The sequence below is a fragment of the Zingiber officinale genome, chromosome 9A (genome assembly GCF_018446385.1).
Source record: "Zingiber officinale cultivar Zhangliang chromosome 9A, Zo_v1.1, whole genome shotgun sequence".
Classification (NCBI taxonomy): domain Eukaryota; kingdom Viridiplantae; phylum Streptophyta; class Magnoliopsida; order Zingiberales; family Zingiberaceae; genus Zingiber; species Zingiber officinale.
Window position 1 is genome coordinate 69,104,792 of NC_056002.1, and position 20,694 is coordinate 69,125,485.

Genomic DNA, 20,694 nt, shown 5'->3' on the forward strand with positions numbered 1-20,694 from the left:
TAATATTTTTCGCTTAAGCTCCACCTGAACGACTCACTCAACTTTCTCTTTAAAAAAATATTTACCTTTAAAATAGATTTTTTTTTTAAAAAAAAACTTAACTAAATATTTAGTTTTGAAAAGGATTTCTTTGAAAATTACTTAGCTAACACTTAGCTTTTAAAAATAATTGTTAAAAAAAACTTAATTTTGAAGAAGTAATTTATTTTATGAAAAGTACTTAATTTCTTTTTGAAAAATACTTTAACTAAGAAAACTAAACTTAAAAAAATTTAACTTCAGATTTAAAAAAATTAACTTAAAAAATATTTAACTTTAAAAATTTGAAAAATACTTTAACGTTAGAAAATATTTAACCTTTTTTTTAAATTTTTTTTACATATATAAAAAGATATTTGAAATTATTATTTTTTTAAATATTTCAGCTTGCTTGTTTTTTTTAAAAAAAAATATTTAAAATTACTTTTCAAAAATAGTTAAGCTTAAAAAAAACTTAATTCCCCTTTTGAAAAATTCTTTAACTTTTGAAAATAAAAATAAAAATAAAAATATTTAACTTAACTCACTTTTTCTCCCCCTTAATTAATGCCCAAAAAAATTTAAGTAAATTATTTAAGTTTAAGGATTCTAACTTTAAAAATTTGAAAAATACTTTAACGTTAGAAAATATTTAACCTTTTTTTTTAAATTTTTTTTACATATATAAAAAGATATTTGAAATTATTATTTTTTTAAATATTTCAGCTTGCTTTTTTTTTAAAAAAAATATTTAAAATTACTTTTCAAAAATAGTTAAGCTTAAAAAAAACTTAATTCCCCTTTTAAAAAATTCTTTAACTTTTGAAAATAAAAATAAAAATAAAAATATTTAACTTAACTCACTTTTTCTCCCCCTTAATTAATACCCAAAAAAATTTAAGTAAATTATTTAAGTTTAAGGATTCTAGATTCTATGCATGAGGAAAAAATAGGATTAAGAATATATTTAAAATAATCATTTATTTTTCTAATTTTTCATCTCACAATTTCTAAATTATTAAACATGTTAAGTTTATGAGTTTCTGTGAGATGAAGTTAATATTGATTTTGAAGTTGATTTTAAGTTTGAGAATATCATTTCTAAATTTGAAAAAAAATATTTAAGAAAAAAAATTAATTTTGAACTTTAAAATATTTAAGTTTGAATAATTAAATTTGAATTTTAAAAATATAAGTTAGTTTGAATAATTAAATTTAAAAATTAATTGAAAATGAGTAAAATATTTAAAATTAATTATGATTTAAAAATTAATTAATATTTAAAAATAAGTAAAATTTTTAAATTAATTAAAATTTAAAAATTAATTAACATTTGAGTTTGTAATGGAGCAATAGTGACTTTTAAACAATGTCTTTGAAAAAAAAATTGAATATTTATTTTTTTTTCTGAAAATCCTTAGTCTAACTAATCAAGTGTCGATTATACCTAAGTCCTTAAATATAACTTAAGTACCCAGGTACCCGTGATTCGAACTCCAGCTATGACGTATTTGTAGGAATTTTTTCTCCAAATAGGGGCGTAACTAAAGGATGTTTGACTTCTGGACTGACTATCATGTGCGCTTCCTGATTTATCATGGTGATCGGTGGAAAACTTCCGTAGAGTCAGGTCGATCATTCCAGAGATAATCAATGAGATTAATTGAGATTATTATTTTTCACAATATGTCATCACGTATGGTTAGAGTATGTTATTAATAATAATTTTTAAGACCCATTAAATACGTTATGGATAGTATTATATTTTTATAAACTACGGCGTGCAGAAAAGTGGATTGTCAATTAACTTTTCTACAGCTTACAAATTACGCTGTTAAAATTAAAATTTTAACAGTGTGTTTGTACGCTATTGAAAGTATAAAATTAAATATCAATAGCCCACTTTACTTGCGCTGTTAAAAGTCAAAATTTTAGGACTTTTTAAGCCAATGTATCACACCTTCCTCTTTGCCATTCGCGACTGCCCCAAACCCTTCGCGCTCCACCAAGCTTCCTCTCTGCTGCTGCCCTTCGCCTCCCTTTCCCTTTTGCTGAACAAAATGCTTCCGCCACTATCTACAGTCTCCTCTCCGTTAACGAGTATCGGCTTATCGTCAGGTCCAAGCGGACACCGTCACTGCCCTCCTAGTCTCTTCTACGAACCCCTCTGTCAAAATCCTCTACCCTCTCTGCCGAATCCCTCCACCGACTCCCTCTCTGCTGAACATCTCCAGCCAACCCATCTTCGCCGACTCCCTCTCCGGTAAACATCTTTGGCCAACCTATCTTCGCCGACTCCTCTCCGCTAAACATCTTCGTCCAACTCCTCTCTGCTAAACCTCTCCGCCAAATCCCTCTTCCGCTGAACATCTCCGCCGAAGCAGCTTGTCTCTTTCTACCTCGTGATCGCCGACGGCCAAACCATCGATGCTGTTGCATAATTTCTTGAGGTTTTACCTTATTGTCTTCTCGCTCTTGATTGTTCGTGCATGTTAGTTATCCAAGAGAGATGATTCCTTGTAATTGAATGTATTTGTATCCCTTTTCCCTTTAATTACATTGAACTACAATTACCGTGAATTGCTATTTGAGTAAGGCTGATTCTGAGTATTAGGGTTCTTATGCGATACTATAATAGTAAGTCCTTAATTATGGATATATTTTATAGGTTATAGGTTGTTAGCTTGATGAGGCTGTATAACTCCTCTATGTCAGCAATGAAAGTGGTGTGGTGGAGTCATCTTTCTTGCATTGATGGATTAATGGAATTACTAGGTGGTCTTCAACTAAACTTGTGAAATTAGAGTATGTTTTTGTCAAATATAGTTTGTGATGACTTTTTGTTTGAAATTTTTGTTTCTTTAGCGAGTAAAATATTTTTACCAGTAGTATTTCAGTGTTAGGTGCCCTTGAAGATGAAGTGCGAACAACTTTGCCTATCATAAGATACCCTTTATGAAGATCCTGCTTTTTTCAAGTCTGGTTCTCTTTATATCGCATTCATTTTGCAAAATCGGTGCACTTATATTAACTTAATTTGCATAATTTTATCTATTGTTGCGTGCTAATACATTTTCAAAATTCAATTATTTGATGGTTCCTTTATTGGCATTGAATTTTATTTAATACCAAACACCACAGGTCTCAACTAAGTTCAGATGTTTCCTTTGGCATATCAAGACCTTTTGCTATTTGGGAATCAAGCAAGAGCATTGTGTCAACATCAAATGGCACCCACGGCAATCTTGCTTCATTATATACTCCACCTTTTGCCTTGATGTTCCAAGAGCACTTTGACCATGTGTAATGATTATGCAAACATCTCTTGTTGTTGTAGTTACACAATTAACCTTTTGATAAATGAATTTGTAGAAGATTGATTCACTATCACCTTTTCTATACTCATCAAAATCCTTACGTAGAGTTCAATGACTACAGGAGATCCATATTGGCTCCTAATAGTTAGGTCTCCTTGGTTGTTGTATTTGTTTTGTTCACCAAATACTTCTACTTATATACATTTTGCTATCTTATGTTGAAAATATTGATTTTTTTTTTTTGGAAATTTGGTGATTTTGCTTGTGTGTTATTATGCTCATTCATTTGTGAAGGCTATAAGTTTGTATTGATGGAGATCTGCCCTAATGTGCCTAATGGCGATTCTAGTGAAGAGGAAATTGAGTATCATAGGAAATGGGTCAAATGTGTTGCAACATCAGCATCAGGCCATGCCCACTGCCTACGATATGATGCAAAATCTCAAGAAATTCTTCGGACACCAGAATCGGGTTGCTAGGCAAGAAGTTATGAGAAACTTAATGACAGCCACCATGTCAAAGGGGACACCCGTAAGGGATCATATCCTAAAGATGATGGCTTACTTGAATGAGATACAAATCCTTGGAGCTGAAATCGATGGGGAAACCCATGTCGATATTATTCTCCAAACGCTACATAAAAGTTTTGAGCAGTTTCGCCTGAACTACAACATGAATAAAAGGATTTATTCATTGATGGAACTACTAATAGAACTTCATGCAGCAAAAGGGCTATTTCATCATAATTCTTAAATTTATTTTGCTGAAAATGTTTCTACTTCTAAGTCGATGGGCAAGAAGAAGAAAAAGAAACAAGCTGGCTCAGCAAAGAAAGTGAATCGATCTCCAGGTACTGGACTTAAAGCAGGAGTAAAGAAGCCGAAGGGCAAGTTCTTTATTTGCAAGTAGTCTGGACATTGGAAGGTGAACTGTCCCCGTAGGAAAGAGAATAATAAAGGTATATCTTATTCTCTAGTAGTTGAAACATGTTTGGCGGTGTTATCTACCAGCACCTGGTGTGTAGATACAGGAGCCATTGATCATGTCTGTGATTCATTGCAGGGGTTCCAGGAAACCCGTCGACTATATGAAGGAGAGATAACCATCTACATGGGCAATACTACGAAAGTGGCGGCTGTTGCAGTGGGAGACGTTTACTTATCATTCGATAGGAATAGAACTTTGGTTTTGAGGAATTGTCTTTATGTACAAAGTTTTAGAAAGAATTTAATTTCAGTTTCTAAACTATTTTTGGATGGATATACTGTTTCTTTCGATGACACAAAGTTGAGGCATCTCTTCGTGGTAAGTGGTTGCTAGTCAATCTAAGAATTTAGCTCACGTAGATGGACTTGAACTACTGTTCTTTGTTTTCACCTTTATAAAATGGTGATTTTTGAAGTATTTCATGTTAAATCTCAACCATGATAGTGATACATGAACAAACGAAGTTGTCGCAGAAACTATTTCATTCTAATTTCATTTTCTAGCAGGTTGGTTGATTATCTGGTATTGTATATTTGTTAGCTCATATGCATTGATTTTTCTCACATTGATTTAAGATGTTGAGCACTTTTTATGCATACAGTTGTATAATTTATTTTTTTAAAGTTCACATTGTTTTTGCAATTTTAGGTATACAATGATACTATTGAAGGGAAGGTGTGTGTTTCTCCAGCAATTTCCTTGTCATCTCTATGGCTTATATTCTTCTCTAACTTATGTTTCGACTACAAGATCAGATTGAGCAAACATCATCTTATTTCGATTTCTTTAAAATTGAGAAAAACAATTAGAGTTTTTAGATTAGAAAAGTTTCAAGTAGTTTTCTTTCTTGTTATGATAAGGGTAGATACACAACAAACAACTATTTTTATTATTTTTTAATCATTTGTCTTTTCAATACATCATTTATATTTTTCTATTTGATTCAACCAATCACATAAAAGAAATGAATTGGCATGTGTTTAAAAAATCAAAAAAAAAAGGGAGAAAAAAAAACGCAGCAAAGGACCTATAGATGGAATTCAAGTGATATCGTTCGTATTCTTTTTAAAATCATAGTTTATTTTAATAAAATATATTTATACATTTCAATTTTTTTATCCTATTTTGTAGGAAAATATAGTTAAGAGGCATCACATTCCTATTGATGGATCTTGTTGGAATGTTTGGATTTATAATTTTATGGAGAAGGTGGGATTAATTTGACCAAATGAAAAAAATACTTCTTCTTGAAGATGCTATAGGAAGGATAGTTACATTTTATTTATTTGAGTTTATAGTTTTGTGTGATTGATATAGATTCTACTAAATATATATTTTTTAGGGAAAAAAACATGTTAATAAATGAATTTCTTATTACCAATTTGAATTATTACTAAGTGAAATTATTTTTTTTGGTATTATAATTGTATGTGACATTATAATTATATGGTGCTGAAATTGTTTGAGTTTAAATTTTATATTTGTGGTGTTGATAATTGTGTGGTTAACATCACACCCTAATTACATCGATCGATGTGTACTGCGAATGTTTTTAACCATAGTGTGCATCATGCGCTACAAATACTTTTAACTACAGCACATGGTGATGCTGTGATTGCTCTTAACAATAGCATGCGGTGCATGCTGCGATTGCTCTTAACCGTAGCGTGCGGCGCGCTGTGATTACTCTTAACCACAGCGCGCAACATGCGCTTTGAATGCTCTTAATTGTAGCACTTAGCGCGTGCTGCGAATGCTCTTAACTGTAGCGCGCGACATGCGTTGTCGATGTCTTATGACTTTTAACAACTTGTACTTGTGCAACATGCGATGTGCATCGTGAATAGAATAATTGTGCACTACGAAAAGTGATATTTGTTGTAGTGAGCTTATCTACCCTAATCTAAGCATGAATAAAAAAAAGTAGTAAATCAAGCATCAATCAGGTTTGTTTAATGAAAATGATCTTTCTATTAGCTCCCCCTAGATCATAGCCTTGATAAGGTCCATCCAGATAGTGGATTTGATCCTTGGGGATTTAATATTGATTAAGTCTAACTTGATTAATCAGATTATATAAGTACCCTGGGATAATTTTGATGTGGTCAACCAAATTCAATTAGGTTTTGTTGTCTTTGATCCTTGTATCTAAGTGTGTAAGAGCTTAGGAACACAAGAAGTCGAGCAGAATACCCAACCAACGGGAAGATGACATAGGAAGGGAGTCGACGGGCTCGGTGCATTCGAAGGACGAGGTGCTACGGAAGAGTACATCGGTGGACGAGAAGGACGTATGTGACGTCCGAGGGACGAGAAGTCGAGAAGGAAGTCTGCTTAATGAGAAGGTCAGAGTTGGGTTCGGGTAAGCTCAACTCCGGGTTGCTAGAGCATCACCCACGCAAGAAGAGATCAGCGTATGGGAGCTAATCTGCCTTCTGCCTTGTGGAAGGCACCTTCCATGGCTTGGAAGGTGTCTTCGATGAACAGTGCGAAGGCACCTTCCATCCCTTGAAGACACCTTCGATGAACAGTGTAAAAGCGTCTTCCATCCCTTGAAGGTTCCTTCCCTAGCTGTTAAGCCGAAGATAAAGTTTTATCTTCGGCGATAAAACTTAACCGATTGAAGGTGCCTTGAACCCTCTTGAAGACGCCTTCCACCCTCGGATAAGATTTTCCAAGAGCTATACAAAAGTCCCTGGAGCTAAGAAATAAAGAATAACTGAACAATAACTTCTGTATTAACTTTCCTAGTCATTTCTGAGCTGTCAACGTATGTAAAAGGCTTCTCCGCCTTCAACAAAGGAGAATTTTAGTGAGCTTTCATCTGCCTTGAATTAATAACCATTTAGATTGTAACCATGTAATTCTTGGTCTTTTACCAACTCTTTTAAGTTGTTATTTCCTTATGTCAATTGTTTTTTATTAATTAACTTATGCTACTATTCTAAGTCAAAATAAGAAGAAAGAGGTTATTTTTATTTTACAAGCAATTCACCTCGTTCTTGCAGCCCCCGCTGCACCAACAATTGGTATCAGAGCCAAAATGCCTCAAAAGGACTAATCGCCGACTAGCATCCACCCACCAATATTTGAGGGTGAGTTCATGTTTTGGAAGCGATGAATGGAGGTATTTTTTAAGATAGATTTTAATATTTTATTAATAATGAAATATAGTTTTGAAGCACCAAAGAACACGAATGGAGAAGAACTCAAAGAACAACTCTGGACTAGAAAGCAGCGTGACGAATTTATGACAAATGGTAAGGCTAAATTTCACCTTATAAGTGTACTACTGGTTGAGGAACTTGACATAATTGGCAATTACAAAAGTGCAAAAGAACTTTGGAAAAAATTCTTGAAACTCTATGAAAAACCAAAAGAAGCCGAATCTAACTCCTCGATGGACATCGAGTCGTCGTCTAAAGAACCCGAGACCTGTAGAATCGAAAAGCGCTAGAGGGGGGGGGGGGGGGAATAGCGCTCATAGCTTTCACTTTTGTTAGAGTAAAACATATGGCAAAAAAGTCAAAACACAAACATCAAGGATTTACTTGGTTCGAAGCCTGTGGCGACTTCTACTCCAAGGCCCGCACGTAAGAGTTCTTTCAATGGGTAATCACTATAACTTTGGAAATATTACAAAAGAATACAACAATTAAAGAACTACCAAATGTTATACCGACAACAAGGAAATCTGAAATTGAAAGCTTCTGGTTGTCGGAGTCGAGTTAGGGCTTGCCGGATCGATTTGTTAGCAGTAAACGGAAGAAAGATTGCAAGTATTTGATTATACTTAGCTGCTGCTCGAACTGGCCTTAAGTAGGCTATTGAGGGCGCCTCTAGTAGCCATAAGAGGCACGCCCAACCCGCCGAATCTGTGGCATCGATAAGCTCCTGCGTCTTCGTTGCTTATCCACCCGAAGGCGCCTCCAAGCTCCATGGAGGGCGTCCTCCACCTAGCGTTCAAGGAGCCTTCCATCTCCTTGGAAGGCGCCTTCGCGCCTTGCTGCGCACGACTTCGACTAATGCACCTGAGGCGCCTCTAAGCTCGATGGAGGGCGCCTCGGGTAGTGTTCATCTGAGGCTTCGCTTGTGCAAATCCCTTCCTGCAAGGCATATTAGTCCACAAACAAAGTATACCCTGCAAAACAAAGTTAGCACAACAAAATAAGATAAATATAGGTATTTGACAGTCACCGGACTATTCGGTTCTAACTTCGGATTTCTTCCGGAAAACCTAAGTCGAACCGACGCTTACTGTTCCCTCGCCGGGGAATGCCTCTTCACCTACTCCTCTTAGGAGAGTTTACCTGTTGCCAGATCGATCCTCTAAACCGATTTGACTTTCTACCTAAGGTTACCACCCCCTAGGACCTAGGGTTACCATCCCCTGTAACCTAGGATTACCACCCCCTAGGTTTTTCCACCTGCCTAATTGCAGTTAGGACTTTCCACCACCTAGGGTTACCACCCTCTAAAACCTAGGGTTACCACCCCTAAAACCTAGGGTTACCACCCCTTAGGGTTTTCCCCTTGCCTAGAATCCACTAGGACTTTTACCTAAGAGCACTTAGGACTTTCCCTGCAAACTTATTTAACCTTGTCAGATCACAAATAATCTTAACTTTGAACTCTTTGCTATTATCAAAACACAGGTTCGATTGTCGGATGCTTCCCGCACCAACAATCTCCCCCTTTTTTTATTATGGAAATAAAATTCAAAGTTAAGTAAAGCATAACTTGATTATAAGAACATAAATGCGTACAAGTTAAATGCAATATCAAGATTCAATATCAAGTGCAAAAAGATACAATATTTAGAACAACTTATTGTAGCTGCCCCTTAATCACTTATTCACTTTTTAACTTTTCACTTTTAATTACTTAACTTTCACTTTTCTCTCCCCCTTTGTCATATATCAAAAATACTAAACAGAGAGAAGGATGTAAAGATAGGAATTTTTTAGCTCCCCCTGAAAGGTAACATTTACTTATAAAAAAAAATTGACAAGTTCGTAGTTTTAAAAGTAGACTTTAATTAAGAAGAAGAAAAAACTTAGCAAAGTTTTAAGCTTTGAAAAGTGATTTATGGTTTATCAAAAACTTAGCTAGATTTAAACTTTGAAAATGACTTAGCTTTTCAAAAAAACTTAGATAAACTTAAGTTTTGAAAATTATTGTTTTGAAAAACACTTGGCGAAATTAGAAATGCTTTTGAAAATATTTAGCTTTGTCAAAAAAAACTATGTCAAGTAATTAGATTTGAAAAACTTTTGATAAACACTTGGCTTTAACTTAGCTTTTGATAAACACTTAGTTTAAAAATAAAAAACTTAGCTAAGTAAAAGTTTTCTTTGAAAAAAAATACTTTATCAAATACTTAGTTTTTGTTAATGCCAAAAATAAATTACTTCCTCTTTCACTCCCCCTTAATTAATGCCAAAAGTTTAAATAATTTTTAGGAATCCTAGAGTCTAAGCATGAGTAACATCATATTTTCAAGCATAAACATTTACCTTTAAACAAATGTCAAACCGTTAGCTACTAGTTATTTACCATGAAATAGTAGCTTTCACTTGGTTAGTCAAATTAAGTAAGTGTTCGAGTTAGTTTGACTAAGCATGGATAACTTAATTTGATTAATTTGAATTTAGTATTTATTGTCCAAACTTATATTGATGCACAGACATAAACATTCTGAAGTCCAAACAGTATCCTCACACCATTCTAAGTATTTTTCACACACAAACAAGGTAACTCTAGTGTGCTTATGAGATGCTCTGGCCGAGACCTAGGGGAACATGCTTTTTAGGGGGGTAAACACCTAGGTTAAGTCCAAATTTTGAAAAACTAATAAAATTAGAATTTTGAAAATATTTTTCCTAGAGTTTTAAAACTAAGTTGTTAAAAAATAATAATAAAGAGGAATATTTTCAAAAATAAGCTCTATTCTACTAAGCTCATTCCTATTTGTCTTCTAAGTGCACTGAACTCAAATTCAGGTAAGGGTTTTATGAAAATGTCAGCCAGGTTTGACTTGGACTCAACATAGTTAAGTACAATGTTACCCTTAGCTACATGATCCCTTATAAAGTGATGTTTTACTTCTATGTGTTTAGTCCTTGGGTGTTGGATAGGATTTTTGGTTAAGTTAATAGAACTTATATTATCAATTGAAATTTTTATATTTTATATTCTAATTAATAGTCCTTTAAGGTATGCATCATCCATAATAGTTGAGATACACATTCCCCCATGGTTATGTATTCTGCTTCAGTAGTGGATAAAGCAACACAGTGTTGCTTTCTACTTGACCAACTTATTAGGCATTGACCTAGAAATTGATAGCTTCCACTTGTGCTTTTTTTATCTAGTTTGCACCCGACATAGTCTGAGTCAGAATAGCCAATTATGTCAAAGGTGTTTATCTTAGGGTACCAAAGTCCTACATTTAAGGTTCCCTTAATGTATCTAAGTATTCTTTTAACATTTATTAGGTGTGATTCTTTTGCATAAGATTGGTACCTAGTACACATACCTACTACAAACAGAATATCAGGTCGACTTGCAGTTAGGTATATTAGACTTCCTATAACACTTCGATAATATTTTAAGTCTATTGGTTTTCCTTGTAAGTCAGAGTCAATTTTGATATTAGTTGCCAAAGGGGTATTTATATTTTTAGAATTTTAATTTGTAAGCCTAAGAAAAAGTTAAGTTCTCCAACTAAGCTCATTTCAAATTCACTTTTCATTAATTTGGCAAATTCTTTTAGAAATTTAGTATTGGTTGAGCTAAAAATTATATCATCTACATAAATTTGGGCTATAAAGATGTCTTTTTCTAAGATTTTTACATATAAAGTTTGATCTATTTGACCTTGTTTAAACCCCTTAGATATTAAATAGGTTTATAGGCGTTCATACCAAGCCTTAGGTGCTTGTTTTAGTCCATACAAAGCTTTCTTTGACCTAAATACATGGTTTGGGTAGTCCAAATCCTCAAAATCCGGGGGTTGACTTGCATACACCTCTTTCTTGATGAACCCATTTAAGAATGCAGATTACACATCCATTTGGTATAACTTGAATTTTTTATGTGTTGTATAGACTAGCAGCATTCTTATGGATTCATGTCTGGTTACGGGTGCATAGATTTCATCATAGTCTAACCCTTCTACTTAGATGAACCCTTTTGCTACTAATCTAGCTTTATTTCTTACTATTTCACCCTTATCATCCAATTTATTTCTAAATACCCATTTAGTATTAACTATGGTTTTACTTATGGGTTTAGGTACAAGTTCCCAGACTTGGTTTCTCTCAAATTGGGCTAACTCCTCTTGCATTGCTAAGGTCCAATCTGGGTCAGGTAAGACTTCTTCTATAGTCTTGGGTTCAATTTTAGAAATAAGAGCTATCTGACTTAGGTTTCTATAGAATGATCTAGTTTGTACTCCTAGGGTTAGGTCACCAAAAATTTGGTCAGATGGGTGATTAGTACTTATTCTTGATGGTCTTGTATTAGTGTCGGCAATTGGTTCTTGTGATTCACTAGATTTAATTTGAAAACTCTCATCATTGTCTATGTTTCTTATGTTAATCTTTTCTGTATTTTGATTGATATTTTCATTTGTTAAATTAGTTAAGTTATTTTCTTTATCAAAAATCACATTGGTTGTTTCTTCAACTTTTAGGGTATTTTTGTTATAAACTCTATAAGCCCTATTGGTTGTGGAGTACCCTAAAAAGATTCCTGGGGTTGATTTTGATGTAAAGTTTCCTAAGTAATCCTTAGTGTTTAGAATGTGGACTTTACATCCAAACACTTTTAAATAATTTAAGTTGAGAATTTTATTATAATGTAATTCATATGGAGTTTTATTCTGAAATTTATTGATTAAAATTCTATTTTGAATGTAACAAGCTGTATTTATTGCCTCAGTCCAGAATTGATTATTTAGGTTATATTCATTTAGCATGGTTCTAGCTGCTTCTTGTAGGCTTCTATTTTTCCATTCTACTAGACCATTTTGTTGGGGGGTTCTAGGGCATGAGTACTCATGTTTGTATCCATTAATTTTACAAAATTCAGTAAATTTATGATTTTCAAATTTCCCTCCATGGTCACTTCTAATTCTTTTAATTTTAGTATCTTTTTAATTTTTTATCAACTTGCAAAAGGTTTTAAAGATTTCATAAGTTTCATCTTTAGTTTTTAGAAATTTTACCCATGTAAATCTTGAGTAATCATCAATTATAACTAAGTAATATTGGTTTTTGCTTAGTGACTTGGCTCCATGTGAATCAAATAGGTCAAAGTGTAGGAGCTCAAGTATTGAGTTAGTTCTATTTAAGTTGGTTAACTTGTGAATTGACTTGGTTTGTTTACCCTATTGGCAAGCATTACAAATTATATTTTCTATAATTCTTAATTTGGGTAAACCTCTAATTAAGTCATTTTGACTCATTTTTTAAATGAGTCTGGTATGAGTGTGGCATAGTCTTCTGTGCCACAACATAATTTCCTCTTGTTGTGTTAGGAGACACTTTAGTGAGGAGGTTGGTAGGTCAATTGTATAGATGTTCTTTTTCCTAATTCCCTTAAGTGTAATTTCAGGATTTTTAACATTTTTAATTAAACACTCAGATTTTGAAAATGTGACTAAGTACCCAGAGTCATATAACTGACTAATGCTAAGTAAGTTAAAATTCAATTTATCAACTAATAGTACTTTTCGAATAATAAAATCGGAACTCAATTTGATATTACCTGTTCCGATTACCTTAAGTTTTCTGTCGTTGGAGAACGCAGCTGACCCTAAGTTCTTGAGTTGTAGCTTAGTGAATTTCAATCTGTCTCCAGTCATGTGTCTAGAGCATCCACTATCTAACATCCATTGATCCAAATCTTTATGTTCCTACACATAAAGTATTTGATTTGGTTCAATATGACGGATCAAAAGATAGCTTGATTGAAATTAGCTCCTTACTATTTCATCTCACCTAGTCTAGATTGTCAAACATGTTATTCCTATGGGTGACTATGAGATGATTTTGTGTTTAATTGAATTTATTAAATTAAGTTAAGTTATGAATTGGTTAGACTTAATAAATGAATAAGATTTATTAATGAAAATTAATTGAGATTTATTAAGATTTATTAATGGATTTATTAAGATTTATTAATTTATTAATCAAAATTTATTAATTAAGATTTATTAACTGATTAATTAAGATTTATTAATTAAGATTTATTAACTAATTAATTAGGATTTATTAAGATTTATTAATTGATTAATTAAAATTTATTAAGATTTATTAATTATTAATTCTAAATTTTAACTAAATCTATCTCACCCTTTTCTAAATTATCAATCAAGGAACCTTATAGATTTTTGTGAGATGGTTAATTTTATCTTTGATTTAAATTATCATCTAAGGATTGATTTACATTTGAGTTAGACTTAGGTTTACAATTAGTCAATTAAATATTCATTTCAAAGATTGACTTCCAGGCTGTGGCGAGGCACTATGCCTTCTTGGGTATGGGATCATCCACCACTTCTAGACAAAGTCTTTTAAAGAAATTGGATATTTAATTTCCTTTTTGAAACTCCTAGGTCTAACTAGTCAAGTGTAAACCAAGCCTAGGTCCTTATCTAGCCTAGTCTAAGTATGTATAATAAAGGCAGTTAAAACAAGTATCAAACAAATTTATTTATCGATACAGATGGTCTTTCTATTGGCTTCCCCTGGAGCATAGCCTCAATAGGGTTATCAAGGTAATGGATTTGATCCTTGGGGACCTAATATTGATCAAGTTTGACTTAGGGACCCATGCTTGGACTAATTTTCTATTTGTTCTATTTATAAGCGATAAGTAAGATTTGTATTTTTGTTTAGCCTTAAATCCAAGTTCGGATCGATTGTAGACGACTCTTTGTTTTCCAAAAATCAGATCAAGATTCTTGGAACCCAAGGTGAACCATTCCAACGTCTCCTTAAGTTTTTTAACTTGAATTTTCAAATTGAAATTTTCTTCCTCAAGTTGTTGGACTTTAGTTGAACTTCCATTTTGAACTGGCTCAGTCAAAGGACTTTGTTTAGTCTCCTCTTTAAGGATTGTTACCTCCTTTTGGAGTGACTTGACTTGGAGGTTAGATTTGGCTAACTTAAGCATAAGATAATTAACCAAATTATGTAGTTTAGTTATCTAAGAAGTACTTACAATGGGGTTAGGCCCTTCGGAAACAGATACAGATTTGTGCCTTCTCTCGGATTTTGTTTTCGACTTGCTCTCGGTTTCTGATTCTTCCACTTGTTCCCAGGTCGTAATCGCGAGGAAGCTCGTCTGTTCGAGCTTTTCGTCAGAATCTTCTAAGGAAGACTCATCCCATGTTGCCTGCAGTGCTTTCTTCTTTTTTTGCTTCTTCACTTCTTTTTGGTTCAGACAATTGATTTTGATGTGCCCCTTTTTGTTGCATCCATAGCAGGTTACCTTGGACTTTACTTTTTGACTTGATTGTACTGTCTTGGACTGAATCACTTTCTTGATGTCCTTCTTGTAGAGCTTTCATACATAGTTGATGAGTTCGACTGCTATCTCGTCGTCGTCGTCTTCTGAGTCTGGTTCTTCTTCGGACTCGGGTTTAGTTCTACTCTTTGCTTTTGCTTCCCACGTTCTACTCATATCTGTAATCAAAGCAATACCTTTCTCGGCCGAAATAGTATTAGTCTACTTATGTAACTCAAATTCAGAAAATAATTCGTCTAATTTGATTAATGACAAATCCTTAGATACTTTGTAAGCATCTACCATGGATGCCCACAAGGTGTTTCTCGGAAATGCATTTAATGCATACCTAATGACATCGTGATTTTCCACTTTTTGCCCGATCGCATGGAGTCCGTTCAGTAGATCTTGTATGCGAGCATAAAGCTGGCTCACTGACTCACTTTCCTGCATTTTTATATTATTTAATTTATTCAAAATTAAATCATGTTTACTTACTTTCGTATCGGAAGTTCCCTCGTGCAGCTCAATTAGCTTCTCCTATAGTTCTTTCGCACTTGAGAATGTGTCAACTTGGTTCAGCTCTTCTTTGGTTAAGCCGCATTGAAGGGTCCAAGTTACTTTGGCATCGGCCTTAATTTTCTTCATCAAGCTGGAGTCCCAGTTCACGCATGATACTGGCTTTCCAGCACCGTTGAGTGGAAGTTCAAGACCCGTTTGGATGATTATCCACATCTCGACTTGCATCTTGAGTGGTACTACTTTCGGCTCTTACAGTAGCAAAAATCCTCACCAGAGAAGAGAGGAGGGCATGCAGTGCTATACCCTTCTTGGCAGGCCATTTAAAAATCTAGCATGATAGAAAAACAAGAAAACTTGTTCCAAGAGTTGGTATTGGATTAGTTGTGTGGGATAATGAATTTAAATAGGCGAGCTCAAGTGGTGTTGCACCGACTTCGAGAAATAAAAGAACTCAATCAAAAAATTAGATCAGAAGGCGGTAACTTTATCAATTCTGATTGACACCAAAAAATAAAAAATTACCATAAAAAAATTACTTGAATGGTGGTTTCACCGATTCGAAGCGACCCCACTCTAATACCAATTGTAGGATCAAAAAGTGCTAGAGGGGGGGGGGGTGAATAGCGCTCGTAGTTTTCACTTTCGTTTCGAGTAAACTCAAATTAAATACGCAATGGAAATAAAAGAGAGATAAACAAAACATAAACACCAAGGATTTACTTGGTTCGAAGCCTGTGGCGACTCCTACTCCAAGGCCTGCACATAAGAGTTCTTTTGATGGACAATCACTATAGCTTTGGAAATATTACAAAAGAATACACAATTAAAGCACTACCAAATATTATACCGACAGCAAGGAAATCTGAAATTGAAAGCTTCTGGTCATCGGAGTCGAGTTAGGGCTTCGCTGAATCGATTTGTTAGCAGCACACGGAAGAAGGATTGCAAGTATTTGATTATACTTAGCTGCTGCTCGAACCGGCCTTAAGTAGGATATTGAGGGTGCCTCTAGTAGCCATAAGAGGCGCGCCCAACCCGCCGAATCTGCGGGGTCGATAAGCTCCTACGTCTTCGCTGCTTATCCACCCGAAGGCGCCTCCAAGCTCCATGGAGGGCACCCTCCATCTAGCGTTCAAGGAACCTTCCATCTCTTTGGAAGGCGCCATCGCGCCTTGCTACACATGGCTTCGACTAATGCACCCGAGGTGCCTCCAAGTTCTATGGAGGGCACCTCAAGTACTATTCATCAGAGACTTCTCTTGTGTAACTCTCTTCCTGCAAGGCATATTAGTCCACAAACAAAGTATATCCTGCAAAACAAAGTTAGCACAATAAAATAAGATAAATTGTAACACCCATAGGATCCCTAGCAATTTATAAATTATTTTCCCATGATTAAAATAGGCTTTATGTAGATTTTTGAAAAATAAAAAAAAGAAATAGAATAAAAAAGAGGCATAATCAAGGTTTGAACCTTGGACCTCTTGTTAGATGCATGTATGTGATAACCAGTAGCCCCAGCAGGGGTGTGCTGTTAGGAAGGGAAGGAACATTGTAGTTAAGGGTAAGGAATGACTACACTAAGAGGAGCAGCAGGAAGGGCGAAAGATGTGTGTGGCAGTGGCATGGTGGAATAGATCCATTTGTGTCTCAAAACTTATATATATCTAAGTTGTGCATGTGAAGCATGTTTTTGACTTTATGCTTATGCTTTTGATAATAACTTGTGCTCGTATGGATAGTTATGCACTTATGTTCTTCTTGTTCATGTTAATATGCTTATGATATCATGAATCATGTCTTAAATGGTTGATATTAAATCAAGTTATATGCATGAATACTAGGATGTTCACATGTCATGTTAAAGAATTAGCTTGTTAGCATGTTTAATATGTGATATGATTATATTGTTCACATATCATGTTTAGTTAATATGCATATGATCAAATTGAATCTTTAAACCTCGCTTCCGCTACCATGATTTTCATATGCATATATATGTTTGTATGTATGATTCAAGTAAGTAATCTCGTCTCTCCCTTAGGGTAGTAGAAGGGGCGGGCGTTACAGTTTGGTATCAGAGCAGGTCTGCCTTTCCACTACACACACATCAAGCCTCCATCCTGCCACTCCAAGTAAGAATCTCTATGTCTACCCTACTTCTTTTAATTATGATAAAGAATGCTTTAGTATAAGTATGCATGCTTACTCTCTTCTTTAATTATGATAAGAAATACTTTAGTCTAAGTATGCATGGATATAGGTTAGAATGATAATCTTATGCTAGCCTTGTTGTTGTTGAGGAAGATAAGGAATGGCTAGAAGACGTAATACCAGAACGGATGAGACAGTACCCCCACCGGATCTAATGCATCTAGTTACCGAGCTCCAGCGTCAGGTTACAGAACAAAAGCAGGTGATTAATGCTCTGATGAATCAGTAGGGGAACCCTGCTACCCCACCAGGAAATCAGAATACGATGCCAGTCGTACCTACGGCTGTGCCAGTACCACCAGCACTAGTACCACTTGTGGGCCCTGCTCCAGTGGTTAGACAGGAGGCGTACCTGATTCAGTGGCAGAGACTGAAGCCGGAAGCCTTCTCTGGTAATTGTGAACCATGGGACGCTCAAGCCTGGTTCAAGACTGTAGAAAGCATAGTAGAGCTATTGGACTGGCCTGAACACGAGAAAGTCAAGTGTGCATCGTTCTGCCTTACGGGAGATGCCAGAATCAAATGTGATGGACGGACTTCGAAACAGAATTTTTCGAAGAATTCTTCCACATGCGTGTGACAAACAAGCCCTACGACGAGTTCACCGAGTTCTGGCAAGGTGACCTATCAGTCAATGAAGCTGTGAAGAGGTTTAACCGATTAGCGCGCCTATGCCCAGAGCTGGTCAGTACAGAAAGAGAAAGGGTCAGACTTATGCTGAAGATGCTCAGACCCGAGATATCCCTGAATGTGGTCGGCGGAGTTAATAGACCGCAGATCGCCGAAGAGCTGATCAGCAGTGCCCTGATCACCGAGCACTATTTGAAGGCGCTGAACGAGGGCAAGAGTCAAGCCCAGTCGAGAGGACAGAAATCTCAAAGCACCCGAGCTAGCTGGAAAGGAAATAACAGTGGCAAGAGAAAGCAATGGAATGACACCAAGAGTGGGCCAGCAAACAAGCAACCAATGTACCCTCAGTGTACTATATGTGGTAAGAAGCATCCTGGAGTATGCCGTATGGGCACAAATAGGTACTACAGTTGTGGACTGGAAGGGCATAGAGCCAGAGACTGCCCTACTCAGGTTCAAACACCTCCCCAGCAGTACGTCCAGAACAAGGGTGTTCCCCCACAACTACATCAGATGCAAGCTGCGATAGAAGGCCCTCAGATAAGCCAAGGGAGATTGGAAGTCCCACCAGTTACAATGAATGCTAGGATTTTCTCCCTCACCAAGAAAGACGTGGCGAATGCTTCTACGGTTGTCACAGGTCAAATATTTATTTTTAGTTAACATGCTACTATATTATTTGATACTGGGGCAACACACTCATTCGTCTCTACACCTTTCACAAGGAAGATAGACATGCCACCGCAAGTTTTAAATTGCAAGTTCTTAACAACCCTGCCTTTGGGAGAAGTGATGCCTTCTACTCATGTGCTGCGAGCCGCACCTATCAGAATCGCAGACAGAGAACTCTACTGTGATTTGATAGTGCTCGACATGCAGGATTACGACGTGATATTGGGCATGGATTTCCTGAACAAATACGGTGCTTCGATCGAGTGCCGAGAAAGAAAAGTGATTTTTTAGCCTGAAGCAGAATCGACGTTTGAATTTGTTGGAAACCGAATGGAAAGTGTGGGTTATGGGATAAAAATTATGTCCGAGCGACTCTCTACCCTGGACGCTGTTCGATGATATATTAGGGAAGCAAGCCCGGGACTCAAGCCTCCAAAGGATCAAGCAAGAGGTTCTAGAAGGAAAGAATGATGGATTTCGGATCGCTGACAATGGAGTATTATATCTCAGAGATCGGTTATGTATTCCTGATGATCCGGAGTTACGAAAAAGTATATTAGAGGAAGCTCACGCAACTCCCTATGCGATGCATCCTGGATCCACCAAAATGTACCAAGACCTGAAAAAGAAATTCTAGTGGTTAGGTATGAAAAGAGATGTGACTCAGTATGTTAGCAACTACTTGACCTGCCAGAAAGTCAAAGCAAAACACCAGAGACTTGGAGGAGTACTGCAGCCAATTCAGATTCCAGAATGGAAATGGGAGGACATTTCTATGGATTTCATCTCAGGACTACCCAAAATGACGAATGGATACGATGCTATATGGGTGATCGTGGACAGATTGATGAAATCCACCCACTTCCTAGCAATCAAAATGACCTACTCAACTGAGCAACTGGCTCAATTATATGCTAAGGAAATTATCAGATTACATGGGATTCCGAAGACCATCATTTCGGATAGGGATGGTCGCTTTGTCTCTCATTTCTGGGAATGTGTTCAGAAGACCCTTGGTACGAAATTATTATTCAGTACTGCCTTCCATCCTCAGACGGACGGACAAACAGAAGAGTGAATCAAACACTGGAAGATATGCTACGAGCTTGCGCCTTAGATTTTAAAGGGAGTTGGTGCCGATATCTATACTTGGCAGAGTTCACCTACAATAATAGCTACCAAGCTACTATTGGAATGACGCCCTACGAAGCTCTGTATGGGAGGAGATGTAGGTCCCCTATATGCTGGTATGAGAGTGGTGAGAAGAAGAAGATGGGACTCCAAACGGATTTCATTGACGAAACCACCCAGGCTATACAGAACATCCGTCAAAGAATAGAAACTGCTCAAAGCCGGCAAAAGAACTATGCAGATAAGCGGTGTAGACCGTTGGAATTCAACGTCGGGGACTCAGTATTTCTCAAGGTAGCCCCTATGAAAGGAGTGATGAGATTCGGAAAGAAGGGTAAGCTAAGCCCATGTTACGTGAGACCATATCAGATTCGGAAAAGAGTCGGCAAGGTGGCTTATGAATTAAAGCTACCCCTGGAGATGTCGGCTATTCACAATGTGTTCCATGTTTCAATGCTCAAGAAGTGCATTACCCGAACAGACCAAGTGATCGAGCCACAGACAGTACAAGTTCAAGAGGACCTAAGTTATGAGAGTCGACCTATCCAGATATTAGATCGAGAAGTTAAAAGACTAAGAAATAAAGATTTGCCCTTAGTAAAGGTCCTGTGGCAGAATCAACGGTTCGAAGAAGCCACTTGGGTACGCGAAGACGATATGAGACAAAAGTACCCGGAGTTATTTTAAG